Genomic DNA, 22,696 nt, shown 5'->3' with positions numbered 1-22,696 from the left:
GGGAGACACACACGGCCCTGTGGCCATATCTGGGCATGATTGAGGGCTCATGGGGCTGCCAGGAGGATAGGGTCCAGGTGGCACATCTGTCCCCGGTGTCCTTCAACTTCACAGTGTCCCCATAGAACCCCCATGACAGGTTCCAGGACAGCTGCCCTCTCCCCTTCTTGCAGTTAAAAATACTCTGGTTCAATGTCCGGTTTATCCTGAATCTATCCTCCCTGTGCACATGCACCTGCCCACACGTCATCTGCCCAGCACCAGTGAGGAAGCACTATTCTTAGCCCAGCCCCTGGTTTGACCTCAGGGAAAGAGACCCTAGACTTTAAATCACTTTGTAGGGGACACTCTTGGCCAGGGAAGAGCCCACAACCTCAAACCCATCACTTTGACTCTAAAGCTTCTTCAGTGCCCTCCCTGCAGGTGGACAGAGAAGGCCTGGGAGGCCCATGTGCCACCGCCTTCGTCCCTTCCCACCCGGCCTGCAGATCCGGAGATCTCTGCCCTTGAGACACGCAGCCCTGCATGTGCCTGCAGCTGCGGCTATTCTGCAGCAGCTCTGCAGCAGCCTGCACCACTCCAGCTGCTGTAGCTGCTCCCCCTCCCACACGCTCAGCAGCTCCAATCTTCCCAGGGTCACAGCCGGCCCGGGAGAACTGGAAGTGCAAAGAACACTTCCCTCCCCGGACACCAAGCAACCTCCTTAAAGAACCTTCCAAATCCAACTGTAGCTGGCCAGGTTCTGAGCCCAGGAAGAAGAACATCTGAGAACTGTCTGTACTGCCCCTTTGCTTCCCTAGCTGCCTAATAGCCATGCCTGCCCCCTTTCCAAGTGTGATTCACCCAGGACACTGGGGCTGAGGTTGGTGGCCAGGTAAGGACAGTGAACAAAACTGGGGTTCTTTATAAAGCCAGCCTCACCCTACACCCTACCTCTATTGGTCCACACCACACTCAAGTCAACCTCAGCCCAACCTCAAGGAGGGTGCCCTGGACCTGGCCATGGAGCAGGGAACAGCACTGTACTGCAGAGTGAGACCTGCAATCCAAAGTGCATGGCTGCTGAGTCAGCACAAAGCCTCACAGAAGGCTGGCTACCCATTCTGCTAAGGTGGCAGCGATTAACGCAATTGTACGCACATCCCTCCCTCCTCCTCGATAGCATCTTCGTCATTGTGCCCGGTTGCCCTGGCCCTGAATATCACTCAGGTTCCTTCCTTTTATAAAGTTACAACATTTTGGTGTTGGGGTAAGATGCAGCTCTAACAATGTTAACTGTGACTTGGATTATGGCAGACAAAATAGCCATCCTGCAGCCAACCTAACCACACCTAATAGTTTATTCTTCGATGCTTCTCTTCACATGAAGTCAACAGTTCTAAATGAGATTGCTGAGGAGCCCAGCACACAGTCTGAAGAACCTATGCCATAAAATGCTTTATCGCCCTCGAGGTACGACATTATTTATTTAGCTGGAGTCAATGTCAGAACCCCTCTTTAAAGAGGCTGGCACAATTCACTTGGCCAAAGAAGAAGAAGAAGAAGAAGAAGAAGAAGAAGAAGAAGAAGAAGAAGAAGAAGAAGAAGAAGAAGAAGAAGAAGAAGAAGAAGAAGAAGTGGAAGAGGAGGAGGAGGAAGAGGAGGAGGAAGAGGAGGAGGAAGAGGAGGAGGAAGAGGAGGAGGAAGAGGAAGAGGAAGAAAAAGAAGAAGAAGAATAAAAGAAGAAGAAGAAGAAAAAGAAGAAGAAGAAAAGAAGAGGAGGAGGTGGAGGAGAAGAGGAGGAGGAGGAGGACAAGGAGGACAAGGAGGAAGAAGATAATTGATAACTACACATGCACACATAATCTCTCACTTAGACACTCATGTGGCTTAATCCAATCTGCAGACTGCCCAGTCCTAAGTATCAGGTATAAACCATAGTATGGAACAATAAGCTTGCTACCATGATGCTTGACCCTATTGCTCCCCCGCCAGACTGCAGGACCTGTGACTCCTGTACATGCACATCTGGAAGTCGAAGAGCACCAATCAGTGCCTCCCTATTCCAGTGAACTCAATAAAGGGAGCACATGCCTTCTCACGGCTTCTGAGTCCCCAACCTGTTCCAGGTGGTGACATGTCCTCTTTGCTCCCCAGGGGCCTTATCTGGGCTCCTTTACCTCTTAGAATCCTTTGGCTACATGTCTGGGTGGTACCCAGACTAGGAAAGCCTATGTGGGGATCCCTGTCCCAACCCAGCCTGCCTCACCTCTCCTTCATGTGAAAATTCTAAGACACCATAGAAGACTGACTTGGCCAACCACATAGCATAATGGTTTGGAGTCCTGTGAAAACCCATACAGCAGACATCACAACCACACACCTTCTCAGGTATCACCAGAAACAGGTCCTCACACACCTTGGGGATGGGAGTAGACATGTACGGAAGGGGAGAAGAGGAGGGGAGGGGTGTCCAGGGGTACTCGTTTTAACTCAGCGGGCAGAGAGCACCAAGGTGATTTATAACCAAGGAGGCTGAGGCTCGCTCCCTGCAAACTCTCCAGTTTTACTGCTCCGTCAAACCTAATTCCAAAACACTAAGGCTTTTATTTAAACACCACATCCTGCAATAAAGCTTTAATGTATGACAGACATATCTAGCGGAAGACAGTGGCGTGCCCGTGGCCGCTGGCAGCTTCAGTGGCCGCACACCGGCTGTTTACCTCCCTGTGGCCGGAGCTGGAATTGAGTAGGGCATAGATGACCTTCCGGGGTCATGGAGCACTGACAGCTCTGGGACCAGTGACCAAGAGGGAGGTAGTACCAAGGGCAAGGCTGCTTTCTCGGTGCCTGTCGCACCCTCTGTGCCTGGAGACTGAGATCAGGAGAGAATTCGACTTCCAGAAGGAAGACTGAAACATTCAGGACAAACCCTTGACTATGGAGTCACCTCAAGAAAACTCAGGATGGAAGCCACCTGTGGGCTCAGATTCCTCCATGGCATTTGGTCTGAGGTTCCTCAACCTAGCTGCTTGGATCATCTGACTGCTCAAGCCCCAACATTTAAAGCTGACAGAGGGGTCCTGCCCTGCTCCCAATCCTGTTCCTACCAAAGGTCATGGTGCCGAACACAAGGGGGTACCTGCCACACACAGCCGACGGGGACAACTGACAGCTATACCCACACTTACACTCTCACATGCATGTGACAAAGAGCCCCCAGGCCTGTGGAGGAGATGCTTTGGGGGGGAGGGGTGCTGACTGCAGCTAGATCACAGGCAGCCGCTACTCTAAGACCCAGAACTGAAGCCAGGCAGATGTTAGTCACAGATAGACAGCTTTCTGCTGGACCCAGAGCCCTTTACCCTGCATCTACCTGGGCAGGACAAGCTCTGTGGGAAGGGCTTGGAAGACCCTGCCCTCCTTTCCTGGGACCCAAAGGTTGTCAACCCGGCCCCTTCTCCCGGCCAGACCAGCTGTCAGCAAAGCAGGCAGAACAGGGGTCCTAGGTCGCTAGTGGACTGCTCAGCAGAAACTTGGCTAGCCTTCCCAGGAAGAAGGTGGCTTCAGGTTGAATTTGGTGAGAGAGTGTGAAGGAATGATGCTGAGGCTCTGATGGGGGCAGCCAGGGAAGGAATGGGCCCAGGGTCGGCCGAACGAAATAACCTATTCCCCCCACCCCCCCCCCGGGGTCCCTGGATGAGCTGCTGTACCCAGGTCCCCAGAGCCAACTCCTCCATCCAGACTGGGACAGCTTCAGACCCTGGGCTCCCTTTATCTGAATCACCATGGGTGGCCAGGATAGCCATGAGTAGAGCTGACACTGAGATTGTCAGTGAGCAGATACAATCAGCACACAGTGGGCAGCAGTGTCTGCGCAGGGCTCTCCACCTCCCCTCCCCACCAGGCCCTGTGAGCCAGAGGCCAGCAGGAGACTCATCCCTCAAAAGCCTTTACCACGTGACTACCAAAGTCTCTCCCCTCCCTTCATGCCCCACCACCACCACCACCACCACCACCACCACCACCACCACCAAGCACCACCTTTTAGAACTTGCTGCCTCTCCCAGTGGTCTGAGCAGTCCCTGCCCGGTCCCCACACCCTTTCTGCTGGAGAGGCCTCCTTCAGAGCACAGCAAGGATCAGTACAACTCCATTCCCAAGCCAAGCTTCCAGACCCCCAACCCTGCTGGCCCCGCTCGGGACCCCAGGCCTGCCAGAGGGCCTCCTCCCTCTGCCGCAGTCAGCACACTGAATATTTAATGTCTGACGAGCACTTCCACCTGCTGACACAGGCAAAGTGGCAGAACAATGCCAACAGGGACAGGGACACAGCCGGTACCCTTACAGTCGGCCTCCCGAGGCCCTGCCGGTCCATCGGTCCATTGCCTTTCCCGAGCAGCCACCCACAGGGCATGGGCCACCCCTCAGTCTGGCGAGAGAGTTCCTAGCCTGAAATACATACTTCTTTACATTCCATAGCTTAGCAGGTTCATATGGGCATATAAAGAAGTATGTGTCCCAAGCAGGTAGGTTCAGTGTGCACAAGAACAGGACTCCGAGGAAGTGGCCCTCCACAAGCTGGCCCCCTTTTGGTGTCGCCTGTGTCTCAGTCTCTCTCACACATGCACACTTGGTAAAGACTGGAAGCAGACAGGGCGTGCTGAAAAGTCTCAAAACCCTTTTCATCCCCACCGTTGCTTACACCTCCCTCAACGGAATGAGTTCTTTCCCATTCTTCCCAACAGAGGGAAGTCACATCCCAGACTCTAAGAAATAGCATCCAACTCTACTAACATCTTCTCTCTCCTTCCTGCCCACCTTGTCACCACCAAGGACAGTGAGGGTGGGGTAAGGAGACAGAATTCAGGAGCAGCTCCACCCACGAGCCATCAGGGACCCGTACCCCAGACTAAGAACCAGTCACATCCTTTTCCTGGGGACTTGAACAGCCCAGCTCCCTGAGGACAGATGAAAACAAGCAGTTTTGTGAGTCTCCAGAAATGAATCAAAGGGCTTACCTGGACAGGCGATGGCTCCCCTGGCAGGACCCTGATGAATTGTTTCCCAAAATGAGAGTCCCCGAGAGAAGGTCTCAGTGCCTCTTTCTTTGAAGTGAAGAAGAAAGATAGTGATCTTGAATTCACAGTGTCTAGGGGCTACTAAGAGGTGACCTACTCCTTGGCCAGCTCTTTGGGGCTCAGTCTGGCCTGAGAGTTGATGCCAAGCCAATGAGGGAGTTTCTATTCCAGCTACCTCCTTCTTTGGTCCCCTTCCCTCTTCTCGCTTCTGTACCCTCTGTCCTCCTGGTGACCTACAGTCTCCAACGCCATCCCCTGCTATGCAGCATAACCATGTAAGATGGTCGTAAGGAACCGCTCCCATGGAAATCTGGAGGCTATTTCTGAAGGGCCCTGTCCCTCACCTAGTTCCTGATCCATCAGTCCCTGATCAATAGTAGTTTGTAGCTACACAAAGGGGCTGTCCGCCTGTTTGCTGTACCAACTTCTGAAAAAAAAAAAACAACAAAAAAAAAAAACTATAGGCTAATTTGAAAAAAAAAAAGTTCAAGGGAAATGCTTGGGAAACTTAGTTATATTTTGTCTCTCCTCTTGATTTTTGAGATCTCGCCGCAAGTGAAGTGGAGGCTCCCTTCTGCCCTACCAACTTCTACACCCAGAGTGAGGAAGAAAGGAATGTGAAAAACAGAAAGATGGGCAGGACTTCCAGGTCAGAGCCTCAGCAGCAAAAGGGAGGCTATCCTCAGACTGAGAGAAAGAAGGGGAAGAAGAAAGCAGTGGTCTGGAGGGGGGGGGAGGAAGAGGAGGAGGGAGAAAAGGAGGAAGAGACTCACATGCCTGGGGACTCACCATCACCCAAGGTGAGCCTGCAGGTAAAGTGCTGGAACCCTGGAACAGGTGTCCCTGCAGGCGGCTACCTACAGAAAGAGCTGGAGACACCCACTGCAGGAGAGGTGGTGCAGGCACAGAGGGTCTGGCTGGGCTTGGACCTGGTGTGGGGCTGCAGGGCAGTCCCAGCTCCTGAAAGAACATTCAGTTCTTCCGTGTCAGCAGGACAATGTCTGTCTCTGGCATGACCTGACCAGCCCTGTCCCTGTGTGGAAACACCCCAGAGAGCATCCAGACTCTCCCATTCCTGGGAGGGCCCTGTCTCTGCAGAGCCTGCAGCATGTAGAGGTCCCCTGGTTGTGGCAGCTGTAGCTAGGCAGGGTGGAAAGAGGATTAGGATACTGAGAGAAGCTTGTGCAGCAGGAATGAGCGAGGGACAGAAACTGTGCCCATTTCCCATGTGGTTGCTGTTAAAATTTCATTTCCACATAGCCAAGGATAAAAAGGGCAGCCAGTCCATCAGCCTCAGCTTCCAGCTTCTGGAGGTACCCCTGGTGTGACTGAGCTCCCACTTAGGCTCCCTGAGAACTCTAAGAACAAATGCCTCTCTGCCCTCTGTCCCAACTCCCAGGTGTTCATGATAGCGTCTGTATGTCAAACAGAAAGTTGGGGGGACCTGAAGAGCAGAGATTGATTCAGTCTGAGCCCACATCTTCAGGAGCTGCTCATTCAGGAATGAATGAGAGTCACTTCTCAAAAAGTTTCCCACCTTGACAGGAAAGTGGTGTCAGTCACCTCCAAGTAGACCCCTCTGGCATCTGGGGTGGGGCCTTATCCTGAGCCCCCCCCCCCCTCACACACACACACTATGAACACTAGTTCAGCCCTAGCCCCAGCCCCAGCTCCAGCCCCTGGATGCCTGACACAGCACACTTCTGATCCTGGCAGGGCTGGGAGAGCTTCAGAAATCCAGAGTCCCAGCCCATGGACGGCCTTGTCAGCGCTCCTCAGAAATCCCCCACCCGCAAGCACTCAAAGGCTTTGTGGCAAGTTCCAAGGTAAGTTTAGCCACAATCTCTGGTGTTGCCCTCAACTGGTTAATCTATTTCCTCAGCTCCCGTGCCAACCCCCTAGAACAGCGGACGCCATCCACCCTGCCCTCCACCAAGCATCCAGGGGCGCTGCTTTCTTGCAAAAAGCCGTATGTCAAAGTTCTGCATCCCGGTTGGACGCGCCCTCCCAACCCTCCCAGCCCTGCTGGCTGCTGGCTCTGCAGTTTTCCAAATGTAGATGATGCTGGGAGAAACTCCAGGCGCCCCCTTGAAGCCACGCGGCACCAGCACCCACAGCACCCACCTCACCGGAGGGCACACCCCCACCACTGCCGATAAGTTTTCAGGGGCTTTCCTAGCTGGTGGGCAGCTGAAGCAGCCAGCTGAGAGGGACTCACCAGGGAGCCCTGGGCGCCCCTCGGGCTGGGCTGGTGACCGCGGCAGCCGTGGCGGCGGGCGCAGGGTCGCGGCTCCCCGGGAGATGCTGCAGCAGCGGCAGCAGCGGTAGCCACCTCCTCCCGGAGCCAATCGCAAATGCAGGGGTGGGGGCGGGCCGGAGCTCCCATTGCGTCCGCACTTGGTGGGGAGGGGGGGGCAGAGAGAGAGAGAGAAAGAAGACACCCCGACTCCGCACCCCTGCCCTTCCCCCAGCCCTCCTGCAGCAGCGCAGACTTAGCAGCAGGGAAATCTTGAGAGAGAAGGAGGAAGGGGGGGAGAGAAAGGGGAGGGGAGGGTAAGAGAGAGAGAGAGAGAGAGAGAGAGAGAGAGAGAGAGAGAGAGAGAGAGAGAGAGAGAGAGAGAGAGAGCGCTGATGCAGAGTTAAGGAGACAGAGCCCAGCTGCACACCTTGCCCGGCCGAAGCTGCAGGAAGCTCCTGCACCCTCAGCCCTGTCGGTACCAGGTAGAGGTCAGAGCAGAACAAAAGGGAAAAAGAGAAAGGCCCCGCGGGTATGCACGCTCACACACGCACGCAGCCCCACAGACCAAGATTCATGCATGCAGGGGGAGGGGAGGGCAGAGACGGGATGGCCTGACCCAACGCTGGTGGGGCAAGGGGCCCTTGGATCAGGAGCGACCTCACCTTGGTAGTTCTTATATACCCCGCCAAACATCCCAAACACGCGGCCCGGCCAAGTGGCCCCCCTCGGGCTGTGCGCCCTGACCATATTTAGTCAAGCAGGGGAAAAAATAGCATGTCAGCTGGGCCGAGGCTGGCCAGGCAGCAGGGAACAGGGTGGGAGCCCCGGCACCATTGACAGCGGTCCTGGGTTGCCCCGTCCCCCTCCCAGCCCCTCCCTTACGAGCCTGCTACCGGCTGTCCCTGTCCGAATCCCCCTGCTATTTTTAGCAAGGCCCAGTACAGAGGTGCCTCCTACCCAGTGGGCACTGGCCTCTCTCTGAGGCGACACCAACTCATTCCTGAGTGCCCTGGGGAGACTGGAGTTACTCCAGGGAACAGGGCCCAGGGAGGGAGATGGGTGGCTCCCTGGCCTTAGTCCCCTAAAGGCCCATGTGGGCCAGGGCCTCAGTGTCTCCAGAGTGATACCTTTTTGCTCAGAAGTGGGGTTGGGTCAGGTGGCAACAGAGCCACTGGTTTTCCTGGGGATCCTAAGCCAACCCCAGGTCATGAGAATTGCAGGTCACCTTGGGCAACAGAGAAGGCCAACTCAGTTGTCCTGTCTCCTCCAGAACCTTGGCATCAAGGGTGTGTGGCTTGGAGACCCCCATATCCACAAGTACACTTGGCGATGGCTCCATTTTGTTCCCACCTGGGTTGTATAAGAAACACGGCTTGGGAACATGGCCCCACTGGGCTGGGATTCCTGAGTCCAGCAGCCTGGGATTGGCCAACTATCCCCTTTGAGCAAAGTGACATTGAGCGAGTCTCTACCACCCTGCTACTGTCAAGTACAGGCCATTGAGACGACTCTGGGACTATGGGTGGAAGCTTCAAGCTCCTCAGAAGGCATGAGTGTCCCTGTGCAGTGCATGGGCATCCAAAGACTTGCTGCTGTTTTAGAATCCACTAGAAAACCTCCTTCCTCCTGTACTCAGAGAAGTGTCCTCTCTGTACTGGCTAATCTGTCCTCACAGGAGCAAGGAGAAGCTCAGCTGGGGCTACCATGCTACCCTAGGTCCCCTGGATATTGTGATTATGTGTGGTTAGGCATGGAAGCACAAGCTCATAACCCCAACATTCAGGTGGTGGAGTTGGGGAGTATGAAGCAAGCCTGGGCTACGGTGAATATCAAGCCATCAGGAGCTACATAGCAAGGACAGGGCATGGTGGAGCTGGAGGTTTTAGCTAGAATCGTGGGGTGTTCAACTTGAGATTGGATGAGTCTTGCAATCACTATGGGTCAGCTCAGACAAACATACAGAGACATTTTCCCACTGGTGTGTGGGGTTCATACAGAGACTTACCTATATCTGGGGACTCTTTAGTTACCCACAATGAAGCAAAGCCAACCAAGATCCTCTGCTCCACCCAGTGAGTTCTCAGGGACAGGAGTTTCATGCATTTTATACCTCAGCAGGGGCCAGCCACAAAGCCTGGACAAGCCAGTCCTGTCCTCCACCCAGGAGCAGGAGTTAGAGCACCCTTGTCATGGGTTCTAACCAATAGTTCTCCCCACAAGCCCACTGGCATTGGGGCTTAGCAAGTGAATTCCTTAAAGCCAGCTTGTCCTTGTACCCACAAACACAAAGCTCTCAAGAGTGGTGTGTGCCTCTTATTTCTTCCCCCAGGAAACAGGACAGAGGAGACACTTCTCCCATCCAACTGTTTATCTTCACTCCCACCCTGAGCAGTCCATGCCAATGATGCCACTGCAAAATGCAAGCAGCTCCTTCAACAGTGAGATCTTACTAAGCCTGGGCAACTGCTCCCCTAGGCACATGTCTGAGAGGCCCCTGCAGTGGCATCTGTGGTATAAACAGCACAACCCAGATGCTACCCACTAGTGACCAGGGAACCATGCACGGCACATTGACAGGATGGAATATTATCTGGTGATAAAATCTAAAGCACTGCTACATGCCATGACTCTTGAAACTATGATGTGGAGTCAACACCAGGGGCCACACGCTGAGTGTGCTCGATGTGAAACTCCCAGAGTAGAAAGATTCAGGAGTGGGAGAGGAGGGGATGACTCATGAGAAGTGGGTCTCCTGGAGGTGATGAGATGATCCAGAGGGAGATAGGAATGACTGATGCACAATATTGGGTACCGTAGATACTATGCAAGGATGTTCTCTTCAAAAACGGTTCCTTTTATCTTTGTTTTGAGACAGGGTCTCATGTAACCCGAGTTACCAGCAAACTTGCCACGTAGCTGGGGATGACCTCAAACTTCTAACCCTCCTGTCTGGACCTCTGGAGTGCTAGGATTACAGGTATGCATGCCACTCCCAGCCTGGTGCCTTTATCTTACAGGAATTTCTCCTCCACTGAAAAATAGACAAACCTAGCTGAAGGCCTAGTCCACCCTCTCTCCCCACTGACCCCCATTCCTGGGCTCAGACCTGGACATGGGTACCTGGATCTTCAAGGGCCTAGCTATAGCTCCCTTGGGACCATTCTCCAAGATGCTGTAAGTAAACCCCACTTCCCCTACTCAGTCCTGTCTAGAGCTGGAACTTGCTGTGAAATGGACAGAAGATTGTTGGTCCCTGCCTTCTCAAGAATACTCCAGAACCTTCCACCATGTCTCTTTGTGTGAGAGTCAATCTTCCTTATCAGCCTGCTAGGATTTAGAATCATGGTGGAAACACACATCTGAACACGTCTGCCAGGGTGTTTCTGAGGAGACTTAACTGAGATAGAAAGACCCACACTATGGGCCACAGCATCCTGTGGGCTTGAGTCCAGTGTGCTGAATAAGAAGGAAAGAGTAAGCTGGAAAGCACTACCCATCCCCCTCTGCGTCCTGAACTCAGACGCAGCGCACCTCGAGCTTCTGCCACCGTTAACCCTCACTGTGATGGACGGCATCCTCAAACTGTAAGCCAACAGATGCCCTTCCTTAAATTACTCCTCCCCAGGTATGTAATCACACTAATGAGAAAAATAACCACCCACAGCACTTTGCATGGCAGAAGGGGTTAATTTAAGGAATTCTGGGTGGGGATCCTGATCATCCCAGACACGGGATCCCTACAGGGGGAGGGCAGCTAGAGATTTGGGGGTGCTACTGACTTTAGATGGAGGAAGGGATCAGGAGCGGAAGGTTGAATGATCTAGAAGCTGAAAATGAACAGGCATGGACTTTCCTATAGTCTACAGAGGGAGTCTCCCGACATTAGGCTGTACTTCTAGCCTATAAGAAAATAATTGAGCGTTCAAGGACTAAATGTATGGCCCTGTGTAACAGAAGTAGCAGTACACTCTGTCTTGTGACTTTCCAGGAAACCGTCCCAGTGAGCAGAGTCAGAGGTCCACAAGGACCCACCCTGAGACTCCTCGTGGCCTGCACACATGGTAGAATCAACTTCCATATGTTCTTGGGCCCTCACCAGCAATACCCAGCGTGCACCATGCTGAGTCCCAAGGGAGCCAGGTAGAAAGGTATGTTTGGAGAAGGTCCCTGGGCCTGGGAGGACACCTGTCAAGGAAAAGAACTGACTTGATGGATAACTCCTGCCCATGTCCTGTGGATATACCTATGGGCCAATTTTCTATGCTGCCCTGGCCTGAGCCTGGCTTGACTTGAGTATGGATACTGGCACCTTAGGCAAGCAAAGCCAGTGGGAAGACTGGCTTCATGAAAATCCGTGATCTTGCTCTGCCAGTGTCTATACTCTACATATGTGGCTCTGTCTGGGATGGCCAGCTGGTCACTAAAAACCAGGAATTAAAGCAGGTATATCAAGGACCTAATGTTACCTCTAAAAATGGTATCCCTGGTATATGTTTGGCACATGTGCCAAACTTCACAGAGCTTTTATGAGTCTTCAACAGAAGATGAAGCCTACAGAATTACCCAGTGCCAACTGACCAGCACCCTGGCATTTGTGGTATATAACTCACATGAGAGTTAAATTAAAACGCATGAAGCATCTCTGTTGGGGAAGGCTTATGGCCGATGGAGCAGAATGGCATGAGGAATGCATGTGAGCATGAGGAGTCTTCACCGTGCCACAGGAGCCCACAGCCCCCACTGCACCTGGGAGGCTGCCAGACCTGGAATACCCACAGGCATACACACACACACACACACACACACACACACACACACCTCTAATGGCAGAGGGAAAACCTGCCTGGCAGCTAGTAAAGAAAGGCATATTTCACTGCCACAGTGTCAGCAGAGAGTAATCTATCTCCTGCGATGGACGTCCCATTCAGTATGGTGACAGCTCAACCATCAGCAGATGCAGGAGGCTTCAGGACACCCAACCCAAGGTATAACAGTTTCCTCAGCAGCTCCAGGTCAGCATTCAAAACCCAGGACAGATAAGGAGCTGCAAGCTAGGTAGAGGGCAGGTCCTAGGATCCAGATTGACCCCTCGAGTCTAGGGCCAGGCAGAGCTCCAAAGCTCCACCACCACTCACTCCTTACTCCCACCCCCCAGCTAAATGGTGTGGCTCAAAATCAGCTTTTCCATAAGCCAGTAAATGCCTCCTGTGAAGGACATACCAACACCCTGGAAGAGAACCTTAGGCGACGGGTAAGCCAGGCTTCAAAGCACCCCAGAGTCAGTCTCTCCTATTTTGGAAGAGTGGAAACAGGATTAAGATCAGTGTTTGGGGTGTAAAGGGAGCCCCCCTATGGCCCCCACCCTATTACCTGTTATACTTGAGGACAGTCAGATGGCACCTGATTTCTACTCACCACAGGATGACCCTACAGGCAATGAGGGACACAAGACCAAGGATTGCTGGTGAGCTCTTTATTGCATGTGACCCTGACTACTTTTCTATCTAAATGGATCCCACAGGCAAGGATAAGGGGGAGACAGGCCAGTGGATGATGGATGGATGGGTGGATGGATGGATGGATGGATGGATGGATGGATGGATAGATGGATGGATGGATGGTTGATGGATAGATGGAAGGATGGATGGATGGATGGATGGATGGATGGATGGATGGAAGAATGTGTGGGTGGATGGATGGATGGATGGATGGATGGATAGATGGTTGATGGATGGATGAATGGTTGATGGATGGATGATGGGTGGATGATAGATGGATGATGGGTGAATGGATGGTTGTGTGAGTGGGTGAGTGGGTGAATAGATGGGTGGATTGGTGGATGGATAAGCTGGTGGATGAGAAGCTGGTGGATGAGAGGATGGATAAATGGATGGGTGGGAATAGATGAATTGATGGGTATCTAGATGGATGAATGAACAGATGGACAGGTGGACAGATGGATAGATTGATGAATGGATGGACAGATAGATGGACAGATCAGGGGCAAAATTCTGCCCTATCTTAAAAACTCTGCCCAAATGTTGTTTCTCCCTGGGAGAGACTCTGCTGAGGTTCAGAGCACACCAAAACCTGCTGTAGAGCCATCACCCAGCTCAACAGGCTGGGAAACACAGACTCCATGCTGAGCCTTCTGCTAAATCCCCATGGCCTTCAGCCTTATGATCCAGAATGCCCTTTGATCTGCCCCTGTCCCTCTGAACAAACCACCCCCAGGCAGACTGACAAGTTCCCATCTTCCCAAAATGTCTCCCTGGTTCTGCCTCCAGGTCTTGACATAAGCCTGGGTGTATTCATGTGCTTCGTCCTCAACTCAATCCAGAAAAGGCTTGACATCCTCTCTGGGAAGCATTCCACGTACTTATTACACAGTTAGGGACCGGAAAGCCATGGTGATGAGGCTGAAAGAAAGGAGATCTCTGAGTAAAACATAGTAGGTGAATGGAGCCGAGGAGAAATGGAAGGCTGGCTGGGAAAACTAAGACCTGCCGTGGTGGGTTCTTCTGGTCCTTCCAGAAGCCTCCTACCTCAGATACCTTCCTCCATATGCCTGCGCCTGCATAAGCACCTGCTGCCTAGCCTGGTCAGGTCTGCAGGTCCCAGGCATTGGAAAAGCCCTGAGTAATGGCCTCTCTCTTCTCCCAAGGGAGCCTCCAAGTTTGAGCTTCTATGCTTGTCAGCTCCAGCTTCCCACTGAGGGATTAGAGGGCATCTCCTGAGGTCTCCCCTAGAGAAGGGGTGGTCCCCAGAGTCAGGGGTGGCCGCCTTCTGGGAAAGTCCTCCAAGGAGTGTTGATCCAACAGACTCTCTACCACAATTAGCTGTTCCTTCATCCCTGCCCTATAAATATTCATTTTGGAAATGTTATAAAGATGCTTTTTTTAAAATGCCAAACTCATTTGGATAAAGAGCTGAACTGCTGCCAAATGCAGCTGGCACACCGGGCTGTGAGGGGCATAGTGCAGAGGCTGCCGGTGAACAGCCTTCCCTGGGCCGTTTGGCACTCTCTGGGGGATAGTTCAGTTTGGGATGGGTTTTGACCATTTATAAACATTGAGGTGCATTTGGGATATGAGTGTGTGTGGACACAATTCACAAGAGAGTGAACCATGAGACCTTTCCTCGCAGACCTCATTACTCTGTCTGGGGCTTAATCTTAATCTGCAGACAACTCTACATCTCAGGGGCCTCAGTAGCCACTAGCATTATCCTAACTTTCCATGTCCCCCATTTGGATCTCTGGCTAGACAAACTGAACTCACTACATCCCCAGGGTAATCTGAAAATCTGGGCCTGGGTGGGGCCACCTGCCCATCCTACCAACTGTGGCTGGATGTTGGGATCCAGAGGGTGTTGGGGTGCAATACTCACTGTTCACTGCTTCTGATAGCCTAAAAAAGAGGAGTCTCGGGCATGGATTGGACATACTCTGGAGTTCCTGAGAAGGTTCTGGCTATACCCCCAGGTTCCCTCCTCCAAGCCTTGCTTTCATTGAGAATCACCCTACTGGAGAAGGAGCCATCCACTTTTTAAAAAATGAGTTTCTGTTAAGTCCTGACAGGTGACTCTGCCATCTCATACGGCTCCAGAGGAAGTAAAATTTGGGTTCTCAAAACCTTGGAGGTATTCCTCAAATTTATTACGAGCCCTTATAAATTATTGAATTGGAGTCCTCGAGTATCTTTTTGTGTAGAAAGCAGGCTTGTGGTAGTGAGTGTCCTCATCTGGAGACTACCCCACTGCAGCTTGAGGCTCCCTCAGGAAATCTTTGTGTCAGAAGCCTGGGCTTGGAAAGCCAGAGCTACAGGATCAGACCAAGGGCTCAGCCTTAAGAAAGAGCTAGGCCATCAAGGCTGGGGAGAACCCACAAGCATGGCTCTCTGGAACCTTCATCCATCTCAGCCTAGGATGTTGAAGATACTGCTCTCCAGCTCATCAGAAGCTGAGGGACTCTACTCTGCTTCCCAGCTTCCTCTGAAAACTCCAAAATCTCTAGAACCCTGGTTGTTAATCACTCACACAACTCCTTAACCTGTAGTTATCAGAAGGGATGTGAGGAGGAGTGGGTCTGGCCTGAATGGAGGGAGCAGCCATGATCTGAACTCTGCCCAGAAGCCTTGTGAATGTGAAGCAGTCCTTGCCCATAGCTCCAGGGGAACTGTTTCTGCATAGCCTTGCAGAAACAAGGCTATCTATTCCATAGCTTCAAGAAGCTGAATTCCATAACAACCTCATGAGCTCAGGAGAGGACCGACCTAGAGGGACAGACTTAGTTATCACCTTGATTTCTATGTGATGGCCCCGACCTGAGACTTTGCCATCCATGCAGTCTGACTTCCGTCCATGCAGACTGTAAAGAGATCCATAAGTGGATCTCTAGGTCCTTCAGAGTCAAGTTCCTTAAAACTCAGAGTTGTCTCTTTGTGCTGGTAGAAGACCATACCTATTCTGAGTCCAGAGACAGAAGAGCTGGGAGTCATGGCCCTGGACCATCTTTTGTGCTTGGTTCAGTGGCCCATCCTCCTCCTGGCCTCACTAGGAAATCCCGCACATTCCAAATTCTCTCTCTGGAGCCATAGGACCCTCAGGCCCACAGACCTCCTCCTCATACCTCCCTCCCCACAATGACAATCCAGTATTCATTAATCTAACTACACCAAACTCTTCATAGGGTGCACTGACCACACTTGGACAATGACTTCAATAGTGTGATATTCTCAGAAATACTGAGGTAGGGGACCCAGCCCTGCAGTGGGGAGTGGGTACAGGGTCTCCAAGGCAGAACATACAACTTGTCATCTAGGACTCTCTGCAACCCCCCTCCTGGCAAGGCTCCTGACTGCAAGGTCTTCTTTTGAGGCCCTGGGGTGACCTTCACCGAGGTTGCGATGCTGTCTGCGCTAAGGCATTCTGCATTCATGGTTATGAGTGGTTTTATTGCCCAGTCAGTAAGAACCTTCTGATTATGTCATTGCAGAGGCAGCTAGATGCCAAAAAATATGCATTTCCTTCCGTCTGCTGCTGACCCCTCTGCCTTCATGCCAGGTTTCTTCTGGTGCTTCTCCCATGCCCTCTGTGATTAATAGGATCTGGAGATGCACCAAGGCTCCCCGGGGCTGAGTTTGGAAGAGTAGAAGTCCCCCACAGTCATTTCAGGCTCCCCGGTCCCTGTCAGGGGGTGAAAACTGTTTCCTGTGAAGCTTGTCCAAGACTGGCTTCCCAGGACACTTGTCAGCCTGACTCCTTGGGCTCCTCAGTTACAGTGGGGGGTGGAGATGGCCTTAGTGACCAGCCAGGACACACTGGGAGGTTGACATCAGTGCAGATTCATGCTGCATACTGGGCACCTGTTAGGCAGACCCAAGAATAGCCCTTCCGGGGGACCAAACAGCCTGTGAGAGACAAGGAGGAACAGGGACCATGTGATCCCCAATGCTCAGACGAAGCTGATCTCTTAGACACAGGGGTGTCTGATGCCCTGACGCTGGACCTATTTGTGTCTAGTTCTCCATTTATCTACCTAGGAAAGAAGGGTACTTGCCCACCCTGTGTCCTCATGAGGAAGAAAGGACTCTCAGACCAACAGTAAATGTCCCAATGGAGAAAGGATAATCCTTTGGATGCATGTTATTCACGACTCAGAGACTCACCCCACCCCCAAATCCTTGCTCACTTAAAATTGCACTAGCTCAACAACTTTCAGACCCACCCAGCCCTCCAGGCTAACCCAGTTCAGGGAAGGGACCAAGACCCATCTAGGATGAACCAACTCTGGCAGAGTCAAGGGCTGGGTTAATGCTATGGGTGCCAAGAAAATGACAGGAGACCCAGACAGGGCTCCTTCACACACCCTGGACACCTTCTCCTGGGCCCAACTGCACAAGCCTCTCTTGAGGGTTTCCCTTTTGGGATAGAGACAGAGAAGAGATAGCTAAGGAGCCCCCCTGGCACCTCGAGTTCCTTTTTCTGTTCCCAGGGCCACCTCTCCCTAGCCAACACTTGCTCTTCAGTATTGCCTGCTACAAACCTGGGATGGCCCTTCTCTCCGCCTTCTGGGCCTCCCCACTGCCCCTTGTAGGCCTGAGTCGATGGAGTGTCTCCCCTACTCCCACCAATGTCCGAGCTCTCCAAGAATAAGTGTTGCAGGCCTCAACCCCAGTGCCCTCATCTTATCAGACTTTTTAATTAGCCCATAAAGAAATAAGTCTCCATGAAGCCCACCTGTGTCCTGATGGCCAGTCTGGATGACCAATTTCAGCAGCACGTTAGCCAGGTCACCTGTAGCTTCTAACACCAGGTGGCATTACTTAAAGGAAGGTACTGCTTTCCTGTCCCTGGTCCTAAGCATGTGGCCCATGAGCCAATGGCCCTGGCAGAGATAGGGGCCACCCAAAATTGTTGAAGTTTGGTCTTACTGTGTATTGTAATGTTAAGTGCGGGCCCCCAAGATGAGAGAGTCTGCACGTAGACCCAAGTGACACTATGTGACCTTGTCCCCAAGTTATTTTTGATTGGTAAATAAAGATGCCAACAGCCAATAGCTGGGCAGAAGAGACATAGGCAGGGGTTTTAGGATTCCTGAGCTTGGGGTAGGAGAAGAACCACAAGGGGAGAAAGAAGGTGAAGAGGGAGTGAAGGAGAAGCGGCCATGGGGTAGATGAGTCATGAAAACATGGCCCTGAAGGCTGGCCAACTGGAGTTAAGAGCAGCCCAGATGAAATATAGTAAGGAATAACTTGGGGTTATCAGTAGAAAAGTAGATTCTAATAACATAGAGAGTAGATATCTGCCTAGCTCTTGTATTGTTAAGGCTTATTGTAAATATAAGGTTGTCTATGGTCTTTATCCAGGAACTGAACCCTCAGAGCAGGGTACAAACCCTGGATTGGGATTAAAACTTTCTACAACACAGGATACTGACCAAGGGCTGGAGAACTGGTTGACCTCAGGACAGTCAGGAAGTAGAGGCAGCAGACGGAAAACATCCATGTCTCCACCTGCTGAGCCCCCGTGTGAGTAGGGAACAGGGTACAGAGGTAAAGATTAGTGAACTCCCTCTAGCCAGGCACTAACCAGGCAGCAAAGGTCAGTTTCTTTAGAGATTATCAGGGGGACAGGGAGTGTCTTCTGTCCCAGTGAATAAGTCTTAGGTAGAGATGCTGCCATCTTAGAACCAGTTGGTGACTGTAGTCCAGTTGCATAAGGGTGAGGCTTCCCTGTCCACTCTCTCGTGCATCCTGCCATCAGTGGGCATAGGGGTCCATTCTTATTCAAATCACCACAGTAGGCTTATAGGATTGAGGTCCCCAGCACAGTTATGTAAGCTCCAGACCTAACTGTCTAGTTGAGCTCTTGCCATAGATGGAGGTAACAGAACCTGATATTGGGTAAGGACTGCATCTGCCCATCAATCTGTGAATAATGCTCTCTCCCCAAGCCCCACACAGAGGTCCTAGAGCCTCTAGAGCCTCAGATTTCCCCAGCTTCTCTGAGCACTGTCTGAAGGCCACAGGTGTGGGGAAAGTTCTGCATAAAACAATGGCAGCGGTCATCATCAGTATACCTATATTTATTGATCACTTACTAGATACCAGGCCCTTCATACTAGGTGCCACACAACATCTTCAGAAAGCCATGAGCTAATTTTTTTAATGCTTAGTAGATGCAAAAAAGGTGACATGAAGATTCAGGGTCACTAGGCAACCCCACTGAATGACTTTGATGGGGACAGAATACCAAGCAGCCTGAATCATCTCTGAAGGAGCTTTCTGCAGGGTCCCAGAGCTGCACCCCCAGGACACAGCCTCCATGTCCGCTAGATGTCCTGAAGACAGTTCCTAGGGGCAGAGAAAGAGCATCTATTGACCTAAGGCATTGATTGGCTGAAAGATGAAACCTGAAGCAGCCTCATTTGCCAGGAAATACGGTTTATAATTGTATGGACAGCTGGTCTCTGGTACTGCTGCCTCTCTGGTAGCTGAAGAGAGACTATAGTCTATTGACGGCCTCAAAGCAGGTTCAGAGAAAGGCCTCGTGGACAGTGGGAGAAAGGACAGGAATGGTGGCATCTCCCTAGGGCTATGTGCCAGCCAGCAGGAGGCTAGGTGTTGCCGTTGAGGATTGTAGCAGTTGCTTGCCATCCAATCACTCATCCTAACAGGGCTCCTTGAACAAGTTGCTTGGTGGTCTCATCTGCAAACCCAGGTATTGACAACAGATGGTATACAGCTTCCTTGGCAGAGGCAGAGGCCACCATGAGAACCCTGAATTTATTCTAGTGAGGAAGGGTCTCCTCAGAGCTCCAGAGTAGACTTAAGAACAGAACTACAGGGGTCTCTCTCTTGGCTAAGTTGGGAGCAATGACAGGGCTTGGGACAGGGCAGCAGAACTGAGCTGGACCAAGAGGTTGGTCTGTCTAGGACCTCTCTCCATCCTCTGGGCCTGCAACCCGTTGTATCCCAACCAAGAAACAATGCCCTCCATTCTCCCACCTATATCTTCACTTGCCACTTACCAAAGGCACCTAGGCCTGGGGCAGGATGTCACCTCCTTGGATAAGCACACCAAGGCCAGGACTGAGAACACAGGCACACCTCCTCCCTGCACTTAGAAAAACCTAGGTGCCAGCCACCAAGTGTGCTAAGAATGCAGGGAGCAACCCCATCCGTGCATCTGAGACTCATTAGGTCTCTGCTGACATTTCTCCACAAAATAATTAATTTTGATATTGCGGAAGACATTTTCCTGTGGCCAAGGTCACAGAGGGCTGTCTGTGGCCTTCCTGTCAGCGGTCTCTACTCAGCCCACCGCTTTGACGAATGGGACTGAAAGAACCTCGGCAGCGGTGGCGTAACTGAAAGAATGAAGAAGAGCCGAAGCTGCTTTTCTTGCAGAAATACCGGCTGGTGCTGCATCAGCTGCAAGGCTGGAGGACAAGCTTGCTGGGCACCTGGCTCCAAATCCCAAAAGGGGCCTTTGGGAAGTAGAGGCCTGGGACCTCTCAGGGTCTCCTCTGAGGATTCCACATAACCTCTCTAACACAAACCTCTCATTCCTCCAACATAAGTATCAGTGAGTGGATGAGCAGGTGAGCCACAGGGTCCCAGGGAGATGCAGGTGCCTATTTCTGCTGCAGAGATGATGGCTACAGGACCACCTCACAGGCAACCAAAGGTTCAAGGCACTATAAGAGCTGTCTAGTGACATCTGAGATTGGAGATGTGCTCACAAGATTTGTGGGTGTCCTGGAGTCAGCATCAGAAGAACCCCAGCATGGGTTCCTTAAACAGCAGGAAGGTACCATCTCAAACCCTGGAAGGCAGATGACTGATAACAGGGGTGTCTCCAACCACTCCGGATCCTGGTGGTGTTACATGGAGGAAATGGAATAGTATCCACCAATAAAGGAAATGAGGGTCAAGTCATGAAGACAGACCCAGCAGACTTCAGTGCACATTCCTAAGGTTGAAAGGCTGCATGGTCGAGCTCTGGGAAAGAGAGCACTCTGGGACTGTATAAAGACCAGTGGTGGCCGGGATGTTGGTCAGTGCCTTAACATGAGCAAAGTCCTCAGTTTGACTCCCAGTACTGGAAAGTAAAAATAAAAAGACAAACAGTGGTCACCAGGAAAAGGATCAACAGATGGGAGTACGGAGGACACTCTCTAGGATAACGGTTCTCAGCCTTCCTAATGCTGCAACCTTTTAATACAGTTCCTCATGTTGCCGTGACCCTCAAACACATAATTATCTTCCTTGCTACTTCATAACAGTGAGTTTGCCTCTGTTTTGAATTGTAATATAAATATCTATTGGGTTTTTGGTTGGGTGTTTTGTTTTGTTTTGTTTGATAGTCTTAGGCGACCTTTGTGAAAGGGTTATTTGACCTCAAAGGGGTCACAACCCACAGGTTGAGAATCACTGCTCTGGGCAGACACTTCATCTTTTGTTTGCTCAAGTCTAGCAACAGATACTATAGAGACAAGTGCTGAGGCTGTGGGTTTTAGTTCATGGACCCCAATCAGCTAAGACAGGAGGGAGCACACCTGAGGAGGAGCAGGACTGACAGAAAGTCAATTGCTTCGTGGGCAATTCCTGTTTATAATCAAAAGAACTAAGCCAGGCGATGGTGCCTTTAATCTCAGCACTCAGGAGGCAGAAGCAGGCAAATCTCTGTGAGTTCAAGACCAGTCTGGTCTGCAGAGAGAGTTCGGGGAAAGCTAACGATACACATAGAGACCCTGTCTCAAAAAAACCAACCCCCCCCCCCAAAAACAAGAATGCTATAAAAAGCATCTATTTCAGAGCTCAGGAATAGTGTGAGGAGTTCTCTGTGTTGTCGTTGTGGCTTTTGGGTAAATCTAAAATTATCCAGAAAATAGCCCTTCCTTGTGGCATCTTCCTACCCCACCAAACAGTGCCTGCTAACACCTCTCTAATCACCAGGCTACAGGAAATGGATCCTAGAAGGAGTCATTTGTGGATATCCCCTTGCAGCAGATGGTCCCTGTTCTCTTGGCTGGTGCACTTGGCGCCTCCTCAGCTGGTCCCTTTTGACACTGTTTGGGTAAGTTTGGGTAAGTTGGGATCAAAGCCCTCCTCTTAGGAGCAGCATCCCTGTTAACAAGGTCTCTCCCACAGAGAAGAGCTCGCGTCCACACCCACCTCCCCAAGCTCAGGAAGGGTTCAGATAGGAGGGCTGCAAACCAGACAACCTGCTCAACTGGGCATTAAAAGATACAAACCTTTAGCTACCGATTTCATCAGAACTTTTCCTGTAGAATTCTGGGCAGGGGCAGCTGAGAGTGCAGACTCCAGGTGACAATACCTGGCATTTAAACTCCCTGAAGCAATCCAGGCATACAGTTGTCCTTCCAGGGAGCTGACACCATCATGCCTTGAGCCACACTACCCAAATTCAGGGGCTTTAGAAGGGAACTGAGGGGAGCTGGCCACCCCAGGGTCCTTGCTGTAGGTAAAAGGACTCAGGAGCTCTCTTTTTTTATAGACTGATTTTCAGCAGGCTCCTGGACTTTGGCATCCCTTCTCCACAAATACAGCCACCAAGAAGGCCACAGCCATCCCCAGCCCTGGTGACGCTGGCCTTTGGCAGCAGACAGCTTAGCCCTCCTTCATGTTCCTGCTGACATCCGAGGAAAAGTCATCGAGATACCACGAAGCAAGCAGCACCTTCTTGCTAAAAGAGGTTTCCTTCTCATGTCCCAGCGCAATTCAGGCTGCAAGCCACCAGAGGAAACTTCATTTTTACCCTACATTTCCTGCCCAGTTCACTGTGTAATTGGCCTGTGCTTCCCCCTCGGTGATTTAGCAGGGAGTGCCGCATCTTATAAAAAGAATAAATCTGAATAAAACCCAGGGAG

The 22,696-nt window shown here is 51.6% G+C and overlaps 2 long non-coding RNA genes and 1 other non-coding gene across 3 annotated transcripts in view; 1 reads left to right on the top strand and 2 right to left on the bottom strand.

The window, feature by feature from the left end:
• Positions 1-7,950, bottom strand: part of Mir1a-1hg (Mir1a-1 and Mir133a-2 host gene) — a 16,199-nt gene extending 8,249 nt beyond the window's left edge. The window contains exons 1-3 of the long non-coding RNA NR_045331.1: positions 7,279-7,950; positions 5,850-6,020; positions 5,001-5,087 (exon numbers count right to left, since the gene is read on the bottom strand). This is a non-coding gene — a long non-coding RNA (Mir1a-1 and Mir133a-2 host gene). The remainder of the gene's footprint in view (positions 1-5,000; positions 5,088-5,849; positions 6,021-7,278) is intronic.
• On the bottom strand, positions 4,430-4,506 carry Mir1a-1 (microRNA 1a-1). The gene has a single exon (NR_029528.1). It is a non-coding gene; the product is annotated as a microRNA 1a-1 (primary transcript).
• Positions 7,669-22,696, top strand: B230312C02Rik (RIKEN cDNA B230312C02 gene). The gene is made up of 7 exons (NR_040745.1): positions 7,669-7,781; positions 10,175-10,276; positions 10,502-10,924; positions 11,288-11,447; positions 12,720-12,763; positions 21,762-21,882; positions 22,324-22,696. It is a non-coding gene; the product is annotated as an RIKEN cDNA B230312C02 gene (long non-coding RNA).

Source organism: Mus musculus, chromosome 2, assembly GCF_000001635.26.
Source record: "Mus musculus strain C57BL/6J chromosome 2, GRCm38.p6 C57BL/6J".
Classification (NCBI taxonomy): Eukaryota; Metazoa; Chordata; class Mammalia; order Rodentia; family Muridae; genus Mus; species Mus musculus.
This window is presented reverse-complemented; position numbering and strand designations above follow the sequence as displayed.